General features: G+C 41.2%; 1 non-coding gene across 1 annotated transcript; it reads left to right on the forward strand.

The window, feature by feature from the left end:
* Positions 1 to 547: 547 nt before the first annotated feature.
* On the forward strand, positions 548 to 620 carry TRNAG-CCC (transfer RNA glycine (anticodon CCC)). Its single transcript has one exon. It is a non-coding gene; the product is annotated as a tRNA-Gly (tRNA).
* The last annotated feature ends 13,106 nt before the right edge of the window (positions 621 to 13,726 follow it).

Consider the following 13,726-nt stretch of genomic DNA (forward strand, 5'->3'; position numbering starts at 1 on the left):
AACCTCCAGTGCTCTCAGCATTAAATAAACTGATCCATCTGTTGCTCTTAGCACAGTGCCTGCTACATAGCGCCCTGTAAGTGGCAGTCGTGTATCATTATTTTTGTTATCATTATTCACCTTATCACTCTTATAACCGTGACACTATTAGAGGACACAGGGCATGATGCCGACATACATATGTCCACAGTGTCCTTCCTTCCTCAAGAGAAGAGCTCTGTACCTTGGTCTCTTTGAGCAAGGGATCCGATGAAGATGGGTGTCTCATTCACAACTGCAATCTGGATTAAAATGGTCTGTGAGGCTGTTGCCCCTTGATCGTCTTTGGCATAAATTATCAGGGAGTAAAGAGCCACCATCTCAAAGTCCAGCTTGGGTACTCCAGTGGTGAATAACGAAAATTTTTTTTTAATGCAGAATAATGGAATGAATGACTGGCTTCCTAAAGATGTAGACAGAATATTTTAGACCTATAATTCCCACTATGAATCAGCACTTTAAAAAAAAGAAATAAAAACCTTGTATTTAAAAAGTGGAAGCAGGGACTTCCCTGGTGGTCCAGTGGTTAAGACTCTGTGCTCCCAATGCAGGGGGCCCAGGTTCAATCCCTGGTCAGGGAACTAGATCCCGCATGTCTGCATGCTGCAACTAAAGATCCCCCATGCCGCAGCTAAGACCCAGCACAGCCAAATAAATAAATATTAAAAATAAAATTAAAAAAATAGAAAATGGAAGCAAGGGGATCTGATTTCTTAAAGACTTCCATGAACAGAGAATTCACGCATGTTGTATCAAATGGTTTCCCCTTCATCCAGCCCACTTTTCCACGTTATTCTTCCAAATGACAAAGCTGATCACATCCCTTCGCCTACTCTAATTTATCACAATTTATCCTAAGCACATTACAAATAGCTCATTCTATCCTTGCTAGGGGTACTATTATTGGGTACATTTTACAGATGCAGAAATTGAGGCTTGTAGAAGTTAAGCAACTCAGCCAAGTTTTCGCAGACAGAAATACAATAGCTCTGGACTCCATCTGACGTCACACTTATGCTCCTACTCTTTTTTTTTTTTTTTTTTTTTTTTTGCAGTACGCGGGCCTCTCACTGTTGGGGCCCCTCCCGTTGCGGAGCACAGGCTCCAGACGCGCAGGCTCAGCGGTCATGGCTCACGGGCCCAGCCGCTCCGCGGCATGTGGGATCCTCCCGGACCGGGGCACGAACCCGCGTCCCCTGCATCGGCAGGCGGACTCTCAACCACTGCGCCACCAGGGAAGCCCTATGCTTCTACTTTTAATCATTAGCCTAAACTGCCTAGCACCTCAAAACTGGATAGAAAGGGAGCACAAGAGTCTTTTTCCTCCCCATTCAGTCACCCCAAATCTCTTACTCTATGTTTTCCATGATTGTTTCACACTGGTTTTCAGGGGTTTTTTAATAAATTTATTTATTTATTTTTGGATACATTGGGTCTCCGTTGCTGCGTGCAGGCTTTCTCTAGCTGCAGCCAGCGGGGGCTACTCTTCGTTGCGGTGCATGGGCTTCTCATTGTGGTGGCTTCTCTTCTTGCAGAGCATGGGCTCTAGGCGCGCGGGCTTCAGTAGTTGTGGCACACAGGCTCAATAGTTATGGCTCACGGGCTTAGTTGCTTCACGGCATGTGGGATCTTCCCAGACCAGGCTTGAACCCGTGTTCCCTGCATTGGCAGGAGGATTCTTAACCACTGCGCCACCCGGGAAATCCCTCACACTGGTTTTTGAACTGCTCTCTTCAGGGATCCCCTGAGGTTGAACAACAGGAGAACTGGGTTCAAGTCCACGTCCACTATGAAATGGCTTCAAGACTTTGGCCATGACCCTTCAGGTCTCTAATTTGGATTTCTTCACCCTCACATGAAAGCCTTGTATGTTCTGTTGCTAATGTCCTTTCCATGTCTGGTCTGATATGGGTGGGTTGGGAAATTCTTGTTTCTAAAGATTTTCTCACTGGTAAAGTTACAGAAAATAAAGATTTTATTGAGTAGCAAAACCCACTGAAAGTTTGGCCACTTGTCTTTGCATGTTCTATGTCAAACCATGAACCCCTTGTCCATAACGATGATGGATTCTAAGGCAATAATAATAGCTTACGTGTACTAAGCACTTACTATGTACCAACTGCAAATGTTTAATTTGACTCATTTAACCCTGAAAAAAAGACAAGACCCAGTGTTATCGGTACTATTAGTATGCCCAGTTAACAAATGAAGTAACTGAGGCTTAGAGAGGTCACCAAGCAAAGAACAGAGGCAAGATGTGAATTCAGGCTTTTTGTACCAAAGTCCATGCCCTTAACCACACTGTTCCACTTCCAGTGTGTCTGCCTTCTCAGTAAGAGAATCACGGACCCTGAGTACAGAGGATCATCACGCCATCCTGCCAGCCTCATGCTAACAAAGGCTAACATTTATTGAGCACTTTCTATGTGCCAGGCATTGCTCTCAGCTTTTGACATCATTTAAACATCAAACAAAACATCAAAACAAACTCACAAGGAAGATAACATTATTACTCCCATTTCACAGAAGAGGCAACTGAAGTTTGGACTATATAATACAGCCAGGAAAGTCACACTGCTGGAAGAGGCAGTACTTGGACCTGACCCCTGCCAGTCTATGCCAGGGCTCTTGCACTGACCCACACCACCTCTGGCAGTTACCCCTGAGTGTTTTCCTCCCACTACCATGAGAAGTCAGTAATATATTCCTATTTGACAGCATTCCTCTACCAAACACTTATCGCAGGCTGGACACTTCATCTCTTAGATTCTCACAATTATCCCATGGAGCAAATGCTGTCAGCGACCTCATTCTACCAATGAGGAAACTGAGGCCCAGAAATTAGATGACCGAAGTAACACAGCTAGGAAGTGACAGAGCTAAGATTTAAAGCCAGATTTAAAAAGTCTTCCTGACTCTACAACCCGTTTTCTTTCTCTCAAACGCTGATGCTTCCTGATAAGTTAATTTAATACTTTAGCCTGATTTGAAGATACATAGGATTTTCAAGTTGCAATTGGGCACAGTCTTGTTCTCAAGGACTCTTGCCCAAGAAACACAGCCCTCAACTCAGGACGGCCCTAATGGTGTGGTTCCCTCTGCTTCGGGAGCCCACGGGGGCAGCAGCTGTGTCCTTCTTACTCCCTAGCTCCTTCCACAGTATCAGGCTTTTCAACAAATACTTGCTAAATGTTTAAAAATGCAAATGCTGGGCTTCCCTGGTGGTGCAGTGGTTGAGAGTCCGCCTGCCGATGCAGGGGACGCGGGTTCGTGCCCCGGTCCGGGAAGATCCCACATGCCGCGGAGCAGCGGGACCCGTGAGCCATGGCCGCTGAGCCTGTGCATCCGGAGCCTGTGCTCCACAACGGGAGAGGCCACAACAGTGAGAGGCCCGCGTACCGCAAAAAAAAAAAAAAAAAAAAAATGCAAATGCTATTCGTTACACTTTACAGTGGAAGAAGACAGGAAGATGGTGTAAGTCTTCCTCTGGTTGATTACTCCTGTCCAAGGAGCAGAAGGTGCACACCCAAAGGGTAACTTGAATTCCTTTTGCCGTACTGCCTGTGCAACCCCATTAAGATTACCCAATGACAGGTAGCAATTTGAAGATTACATAACCGGAGCGTACCTTGTCTCATTTCATTGATGTATCTGTATAATCAGGTCACTTCAAGCTTTGTTATTGTTTCTTCAGGAGACTAGTTTGGCTTTGGATTTTTTTCTTTCTTTTTTTCTTTTCTTTTTTTCCTTTTTTTTTTTTTTTTTTTTGGTTTGACTGCCTGCCCAGTCACCCCTCCCAAGTCTTTTGCAAACCAAACAAGCATATATCCTGCAAGGAAGGAAGTTCAACAAAGGATAATGATATGCTAAACCTCACATAAAACAGTATATCCCCTTTTATAGAGTGATGTTGTAAAAACATATTAACTCATTTAGTTGTGCCTTTATCTGTAGATTTATTTCCATGCTATGAAACTGTTTCATGATTGAAATGTTTCTAAAGCTATCTAGAGCTGGTATATGACAAAATTATGGTAATGTGACAATCTTTCTTTGTTCTCTGTAATTTAACTACACTAGCACTGAATATTGAAGTATAAATATATTTATTATAATAACATGTACGGTGTTAATTGCTCCTTATGGCCAAGCACTAAATGGCATTTTACATACATTATCTCATGGGATCTTCTTACCAATCCCTGAGTGAGGTGGTATTATTATTATTAATCTCTTTATACGGAAAAGAAAACCAAAGTGCAGAAAAGTAATTTTCCCAAGGTCACATTGCTACTAACTGGAGGGGCTTTGATTCAAACCTAGGTTTCTTGAACCACAAAACTTATGCTTAGAACAGCTGTGATTCACTTTTTCACCAAAAACAAAACAAAACAATAAGCAAACTACTGAACAATCTTTGCATCTTTTGAGGTTTAGACTTATAACAAAAATCAAATTAAGAACAAGCATTAGATAGCATTTTGCACCGAACTGAGGTTGGAAGCAAATGTAAAATCTGACAATACCAAGGTTTGGCAAGGATATTCCATTAGCCACCTAGTGGGTATCCTTTGCCCCCCTCTAGTCTGTTCTTACAGCAGCTAGAGTAGTCTTTTTAAAATGTAAGCAAGTCATATACCTTTTCTGCACAATTCCGCAAAGTTTTCTTAGATGTGGGATGTGGACTTAATGTCCCTACTTCTTTACCCTTCCCTATCTTCAAGCCCTTTGCCATGTGATTTTACAGTGCCTTCTATTAGAAGCAGTGTCTGTATCTCCACACCATGGCATGGACATACGACTTGCTTTAACCCATGGGATGTGAGCAGACATAGGTCTTGAAATGTACATTTGGGCTTGGGCATGTCCTCAGTGTTAAAGAATGGTGAGAGGCAGGAAAAACAGAGCGTGAACCCAACATATAGCCTGGAGACAAACCAGGCTAGATCAGCTAACCACAGGCCAACCCACAGATACATGAGCCAGAAACAAATGCTTACTGTTGTGTGCCACTGAGTTTTGAGGTGCTTTGTTACACAGCATTGTTGCAGCTGTAGTTAAATGATGCCCCACCTTACTGAGAATACATCTAAAATCCTAGCCATTCCCCAGAAGATTTACAGTCCTTCCTATGTGACCACTCCCCTTGCTCACTCCCCTCGGCCACAGTAACTGCTTGCTGTTTTTTGAAAGCATCTTACTGTGCTTTACAGAATATTTTATGTCACTTGATCCTCCTAACAACCCGATGAAATTATGAAGGAATACAGTACCATTATCCCACTTCGCAGATGTGACAACTGTAGATCCAAACCTTGCACAAGGTGCCACAGCTATTTAATGATAGCATTGGGGCCAGCAATCTGTCCACTAACCTTTGCATTACCCCACAGCATTTTATCTATTTTCCTTTTAGGATATTTTAATAGCATGTAAACAACTATATTCTAAACAATGAATTTTAAAAATTAAGATGAGGATGCACTGTGTCCCCATATACAAATTGAGACTGGTGCAACCACTTAACTAATTGTGCAGTAACCTCAGGGGTCACCAGCATCTCCCCTAACACTGTCTGACAGTGTGTATTTCCTCACATCTTTATAATACTAGGTATTATCAAACTTTATTGACTTTGCCAGTCTGTTAGGCATAAAGCTATCTTTATTAAGCTCAAAACTGTGTATATTCATTCTGAATTTACTTACAACTTCCGGTGATCTTTTTCAGTTTCTACAGGAGAAAGTCTAATCCACTTAGCAAAGCTTTCCTTCACTCACTGAAATTTGACTGAGCACCTACTGTGTGTCAGGTACTATGATAGGCACTGGGCACACAAAGATCAATTCAGACCAGGCACTTGTCCTCAAGAAACCCACCATCTCATTGAGGAGATAAATACCTGCACAGTGAGCAATAATGCCGTGTAATAAGAGGAGTGATAAAACCTGTGGTGGACATTTGTTGTCTACCACCTAATCTTTTCTCATCCTTGCTTCAACGGTCCCATTTTTAGTACAAATTTGCATTGCAATTCCACCTCCTTCTCTACTGGTCTTAGTGGGGCTGTGCTCCCAACCAAGGTGAAAGGCAGTAACCCAACTTTAAGTCAATCATCGCATCTCATTCCACTGGCCTTAGTGGTTGGTTCAGAGTGAACGTGCGACCCAAAACAGTCCAATCAGATTGAATCTCAGGATTTTTTAATGGAATGCTGGGAAATGACCCTGGAAGATGTAGCCCTGGGATTTGTTGGTAGCCATCTTGCAGCCATGTGGAGGGAGGCTTCCTGAGAATGGAACCATCTAGAGAAAACCAGAGAGAAACCAAGTCCTCTTCACATTGTTTGAATCATGGATCAAGCTGCACCTAAAGTAATATTAGATCTACTTTCTTAAAGAGTTCATATTTTAAAGAAGTTCTTTTTTGTCTTAAGTCATTTTGGGTTGGGTTCCTGTTATTTTCAATTGGAAAAATGCTAACTGATGCACAGAGGAAAAGAAGCTAACACTGGCTGTGGATTTCAAGGATGGCTAACTGGAGAAGGGGAAGCCTGGATGAATCTTAAACTATGGGAGGCAAAGGAGATCAAGACAATTCAAGCCAAGGAGACAGTGTATTAGGGAAACTGCTTGCTGAGCGGTAAGGCTTGAGATGCACAGACCCCTTCAGGATGTGATTCCGCCTACCTTTTCATGACTCACCTCTGGCCATTTCCTCACTCACACTCTTCGAGCCATACTAATACTTGGTCTTTAAGAAATGCCATATTTTTATACTTCTAGGGTTTCGCTAATGCTGTTTCCTCTGATGTAATAACCTTTCCGTTGAGTCCTCTAGAAGGAATGTTAGCTCCTTGACAAAGGTTATCCCAGGCTTTCTCAGTTTGGATTTCTCCTGAGTTATGACTGCTCTTTGTATCAACGTCTGTCTAGCCCACATCACCATTATAGTAGCGTAACTAACACTGATAGAGACCTGACTGACTACCAAGCACTATTCAAGCACTTTATGTATTTAATAGTGCCTGTGAGGCACCTGTTGTTTTCATCCATATTTCATAAATGACAAATCCATATTCTATAGATGACAAAAATCAGAACAGACAAGTTAATTCATTTTGCCCAGAGTGATACATACAAAACCAGGATCTGAACCCAGGCAGTTTGGCTCCACAGTCCATACTCTTACCCACTATCTCATGCTGCCTCTCCTGATTCACTACAGCTGGTCATTTAGCCATCCGTTCACCCTCTCGGTTTCAGAGCCTCTTAAAGCCAGGAGCCAGTGCAGATGCCCCTACATAATAAGTAAGGCTCTTTGGTGGAAATCACACATTTCTCTTTAGGACTTTATTACCCCCCAGCACAGCAAACAACATGTGCTTCATGTTCATATGGTTCCCCTTGCTCCTGAGTCCCATGGGGGGTGAGGCCGAGGGGTCCATGTGAATGGTATGCGTGCAGTGACTTTGCATCATATTTGAGGAAGCTTGAGCTTAGGAAACCCAAACCTTGTAAAATGAGCAGTAAGCCTGCCTGAACTTTGCTCCAGAGGGGTAAATTAGCTTTATTATACTGGATGCTAAACAAGACTTTCTAACATGGCTCACAGACACTGTAGGATCTACCCACCGCTACCGCCACCTCCTTTACAGTCTAGTCTCTTTTTTTTTTTTTGTCACGAATGGACTTTTATTTTATTTTATTATTTTTTAAAATTTATTATTATTATTTTTACATCTTTATTGGAGTATAATTGCTTTACAATGGTATGTTAGTTTCTGCTTTATAACAAAGTGAATCAGTTATACATATACGTATGTTCCCATATCTCCTCCCTCTTGCGTCTCCCGCCCTCCTAGTCTCTGTTTCTACTCCCCCTTCAGCCCCTGTCATTTGGGCCTCCTCTCAGTCCCTTCTCTTCACTATATTCTTTCTTGCCACAGGGCCTTTGCACTTGCTGTTCTCGCTACTTGGAGTTCTCTCTCTCTCTCTGTTTAATTCCTATTCATTCTGAAGGTTGCTTCTCATGTAGTTCTTCCTCAGGGAAGCCTGACTAAGTCACATGTCCCATTTAAGTGCTCTCACAGACCCGTCGGCCTCTTTTCCATGCCTCCTATTACACTTACAATGTTATACTTCTGTGAGTATTTACTTGACTAGTATATTTCCCTATGAAGCAGTAAACACCATGAGGGCAAGGACAATGTTCCATGAGAGCCCCACTGCCTTGCCCTGTGTCTGAGGATGTCCTCAGTAGACACCTGTAAAATAAGTGCATCTTGGATTTTTCCAGCAACTGATACCTAATGGGGTCCCAAAGCAGCCGGTACCTTCGCTTACAAGATGTATAGGAATGCAAGGGACCCTGGAGAACTATCTCCTAGGCAGCGTTGGTCTTTTTCTTTCCTTTTCTTTTTTTTTTTTGGTTTCCAAACTTGTTTATAAATGTGTACAGATGCTAAGTGTCCTGCCCCCATTCCATCCATACCCACCTCTACGTGCAGAAGCCTACTTACTGAGAGCATTTCCAGCTCTGCCAGGGTGGCAGCATGGCCTGTGCTCAGGGAGAGCCAGAGTGCCAGAGAGTTCATGGCCCTGGATGCAGCCCTCCACGGGTGGCCAACAGGGACCTGGTGGTTAAACAGCTCAACCTCTTCACCCTTGGTAACTCGAGATGTGCTTCTGCATTGGATGCTTGAGTCCCAGTGGGACTGAGCTCTGGTTGCCCTCACGGCTTACATGCTTGATGACGCGCCTTTTTATTAGCTGCCTTCCACTTCTTATTTCGTTATCCCCCTACTGGAGCTTTCTGGGATCACCTCCCAAATAAATCTACTTGCACTGGAACCCTTCTCTTGGGTTCTGCTTGCAGAAGAGCATGTGATATAACCGTTTTTTAAAATGTACAACAGAGCATAAAGATTATTGCAGTGGCCATCCACAGTAAGAAAAGAACAGGAGGGGACAACACAGAGGGGACCAGGAGGATGCTGTGCATACACTAGTCTTGTATCACCTTTGAGAAACTCTCTTCACGTTCTTTGTTCCAATTATCCTGACCTGCTTTCCATTTCTTTTGATCATCTCTGGATAATTATATAAATTGTTTCTAAAATACTTTTTGCTTCCCCAAATTCTACCCATTCTTTTGTTCCCTCTTAGATACCACTTCCTTCAGAAAGCCTGCCTTGACCTGCCCAGGTTGGATTAGATACTTCTCAGTGTTTCCATGTCACGCCATCATGACATTGGACACATTGTGTTATAATTTCCTTTCACTTGTGTGACTCCCCGGGAAACCACAAATTTAACTGCAAGGAATGTGTCTATTTTGGACACTAAATAAGAGTACCTGATATGTATTTGTTGAATGAATAATAAATAATATTAATGACCATTTATAGGACATTCTTTCACATAAATTTTTTTCATTTAATCCTCACAATAGCTCTGGAGCAAGGGGTAGTATTATTATCACTTCCATGTCACGCATAAGAAAACTAAGGCACAGAAAGTCCAACTGGCCTAAAATTACACAGCTGATAAGTGGTAGAGTCAGGATTTGAACCCCAAACTTGATGGATCCAAATCACATATTCTTAAATGATAGAGATGAGTTCATGATTCAGAGTGAAGTCCTTTGGGGTAAAAATTGGGAAAGGTAAAAGTCCTCAGAATTTCAACTTTTGAGAAGGCCCTCACCAAACTACTACTAGTTCTGGGGAGAAAAGAGAGGGACCACATCAGAAATGGACTTTTGAACCAAGCAGACCTTGACTTACATCCCAGGTCCGTCTCTTACTGGTCATGTGACCACTTGGGCAAGCAACTCACCTCCTCTGAAGGTGGAAGTCAACTGCTGTTTGATTAGAAGCCTCGTTGGCTGAACTAAACCAAGGAGCAGATCACTGTATTTAAGAGATAAGTGATTTCGATTATTGGCCATTATTTTAACAAAGATTTGCCATTTACTCTCATGGGAAACGTAGGATTTCTTTTTACATCAACTCATTATAAGTTTTATTAGACAGGATGCATGAAATGTGAGTAAAAATAGTTTCCTAAATGACATTATTTGATACAACTTCTGTCTAGCTCTGCAGTGCCAGGAAATTACTCAGTGCTGGAAGTCACAATACATTCAGAGACAAAAGCCATTACACTCCCTACTGGGCTGGGCCCACTTCAACTCTGTTTTTCTATCTTTCCTTCTTTCCCTCTCTTTTATTTGTTGTCTGCTGCCCTTGAAGTTCAGCTGGGCCTCTTCTTTACGGTGAAGATTTTAGCTAAGGTAGACTAAGGCTAGACTCTCAACAACCTCTTTGGAAAGAGGAAAGAATAAGACAGTGCCCTGAATTCAGGTCCTCTTGCCTCTCCACTCTCAAATTAAAATTCTGTTCCAATTTAGTTGGTCAGGCAATTATCAAGTGCTAGGGAGGTGGACCAGGTATTGTTGTATCATTATTTTTTTGAAATGAACAAGAAAACTTAAAAGACATTGCAGTGGTCATTCACAGTAAGAGAATATGTGTATGAATGCTCTCATACAATGATGAACAGGGCCTTTTACCTGCTTCTTCTCTCCCACGCCAGGCACTCCCAGCCTAATAGCAGGTGTGATGTCTCCAGGAAGAGGAAGGAAGCCGTTTCAGTACCTTGGCCATGTTCCTTTTTCCCTTCAGCTCTTACCACTTCAGTGCACTCAAGCGCAGTTCTGTCTGCCAGCCCCTGCACCTTGTCTGATGACGCCCTCTAACTCTGAAGTGCTGGAGAATTAATGCTTCTCTCTCTCTTTTTCTTTTTTTTTTCTTTTGTCTCCATCCAAGGAGACTTTCTTGACTCAGTTATTTCATGAATCTATTTCTAAATATGTTGGCAAGGTTTTCTCCAGTCATAGATACTCCACCATCCTCTTTCGTATATCAACAAATTCTCTTCTGCTTCCAAATGTGTCCTTTAGGTCACACTTAAGAAATGATCTGAAAATTTCAGAAGCATGAAATTTGTAAATGGAAAACTTTAAACTTCTGCTCATCACTTTTCCTTTGGAACAGCATTTCGAAGTCTTTTTCAGAATTTTTTTCTCCATAGCTGAAATTTGCACTCCATGAGGGATATGTGTGTATGCTGGGGTGGGGGGATTGTGGTTATTTAGCAAAGTGTGGTGCTGGAGGGTTGTGATAGAATAATGGCCTCACCCAAAGATGCCCACTTCCTGTTCCCCAGAACCTCTGAATATTTTACCTTACATGGCAAAAGGGACCTTGCCAGAGTGATTAAGTTAGGGATCTTGAGATGGGGAGATGATCCCGGGTTATCTGGATGAGACCAATATAGTCCCAAGGGTCCTTAAAAGTGGAAGAAGGAGGCAGAAAAAGAGAATCAGAAGGAGGTATGATGAATGTCAATACTTTGATGTTAGCCCAGTGAGACCTGTGTCAGAGTGCTAACTGCAGAACTGTGAGGTCATAAATCTATGCTGTCTTAAGGCACCACCAAGTTTGTGGTAATCTGTTACAGCAGCAAAAGAAAACTAATACGGGGGCTATTTAGATTATGTTAGAAAATACTGATACGCACATTTTACATGATTGAGCAACTCGGAGCAGAGGTGACAATGTGCTAAAGCTGAAATCAGGTAACACCATGTTTTTTCTCAAAATCCTATAATAGCTTTTCATCTCGCACAGAGTGAAAGCCAAGTTCAGATGCTGGCCTCCAAGCCCCACATGATAGATGTCTCCACGTATTATCTGGCCTCATATTCCTCTACGCTTGCCTTCACTCCCTTCTGCTCAAGCCACACAAGCCTTTCTGTTCCTTAGACATATCAAGCAGGTCCTGCCTCAGGGCCTTTGCCTTGACCATACTCCCTGTCCAAAAGCATCTTCCCTGGATAGCCACATTTCCCGTTTACTCACTTCCTTTAGGACTCTGATATGATGGGGCCAAGAACAGTGTCTGGCCATAGTAGGCGCTTAATAAATATTTGTTGAATGAATAAATGAATAAAATGATTCCTTTTTGCTAACTGAAGTAGCTCAGTTAGATACTACTGACCTACTTATCAAGACCTTATTATTTTGTGACACTGTATGCATTAGAAAATTTACAATTACATGTCATTTCATTGGTTCAGATTTTCTATTCAATTCTACAGGTTGGGCCATGTCAACAGTGCATTTCTGCATTTAACGATGCCTCTTTGCCATCACATTAAAGAATGAATTGATTTTAGGTTCTTCAATATATTTTTATGTGCTGAGAAACTTGGGAATACTAAGTTTCCCACTAAAGGTGTATTCTGAAAAACAGCTCAATACCTTGAATATATAATAATTTCTAGGAAAGAGGACAATTATTTTAGGAGCATATCAACGCATCCATCAAACTGTTATTTAAACAAGTTGAGTTGGCATTTTATTATGCATTTCCAGTCAGAATAATTACAAAATGAATGCTCCATTTTGTGAAATTACATCAGTAACTCGAAATAAAAAGTATAAAAATAGTGGTAGGCCCATAGCTGGATCATAGGAAGAAATTGTGAAAAATTACTGAAAGCTATTTTAAAATCCTGGCATGTGACTTAATAGAATGATGGAGATTGAAGAGCCTACATATTTGTACCCAAGGACAAGAGAAGATGTGAAAAACAACTGGTTGAATTCTTTTAGTGGAAATTGTAATATAATGTCCAACACCTGGGCGTAGGGCATAAGGGAGTAGTGGGGACTGTGGTGAAACTGAAAGCTTGTTTCAGGGCAGCCACTACTCAACTCATATGGGAATGTATGCTGAGTTGCCAGATCTTCTTATTTTTTGTGAGGATCCTAAAATGGAGATTTTTATGTAAACTCTTCTAATATTCAAAACATGCTGGACACCAAATGCATCTGAGAGTCTATAGTTTGTGACCCCAGGTTTAAGATAAAAATCTTCACCCAAACACACAAAAATAGCAAAACAGAACAAATTAATAAAGTCTTTCTTAGACTTCATTAGATCCTGACTTTACTAAATGTCCCACCTGCTGAGTTGATGTGATCAATTCATCTGTAATTTCAATTTCAAAAAGAGAGATGCATATATAAGACAGGAGTAGTGGATTCAAGTAGAGTATTCCATACCTTAAGAAAAATTCCGTTTACAGAATTTCGAGGACTACAGAACAGCCCTGTCTAATATGTAATTTAAAATTTTCTAGTAACTACTTTGTTAAAAGTTTTTTTATTAAGGTGAAATTAATTTTGATACTATATTTTATTTAACTCAATGGGTTCAAAATATCATCACTAAAATATATAATCAGTATTTTTAAATATTAATAATATATTTTATATTCTTTTATTCACTTTAAGTCTTCAAAATTCAGGATGTATTTTACACTTAAACTGCATCTCAGTTCAGACTCGCCATATTCAAGTGGTTAATGACCATGAGTGGATGGTGGTTACCATATTGAGCAGCACAGCTATAGAAGTTCATTGTTGTTTTTCCAAATATTATTATTCATTTTTATTGGAAGTATCAAGTCTAATCATGGCTAACTAAGAAGCTGGAAATTATCTTAGAGAACTTTTTCAGTTTTAAGACACCCATCATTTATTCTTAGAATTTTAACATATCTTACATGACTTTTTGTTGGCAATAATAACAGTTTGGCTTTTATCCTGTTCCAG

Source organism: Tursiops truncatus, chromosome 10 (genome assembly GCF_011762595.2).
Source record: "Tursiops truncatus isolate mTurTru1 chromosome 10, mTurTru1.mat.Y, whole genome shotgun sequence".
NCBI lineage: Eukaryota > Metazoa > Chordata > Mammalia > Artiodactyla > Delphinidae > Tursiops > Tursiops truncatus.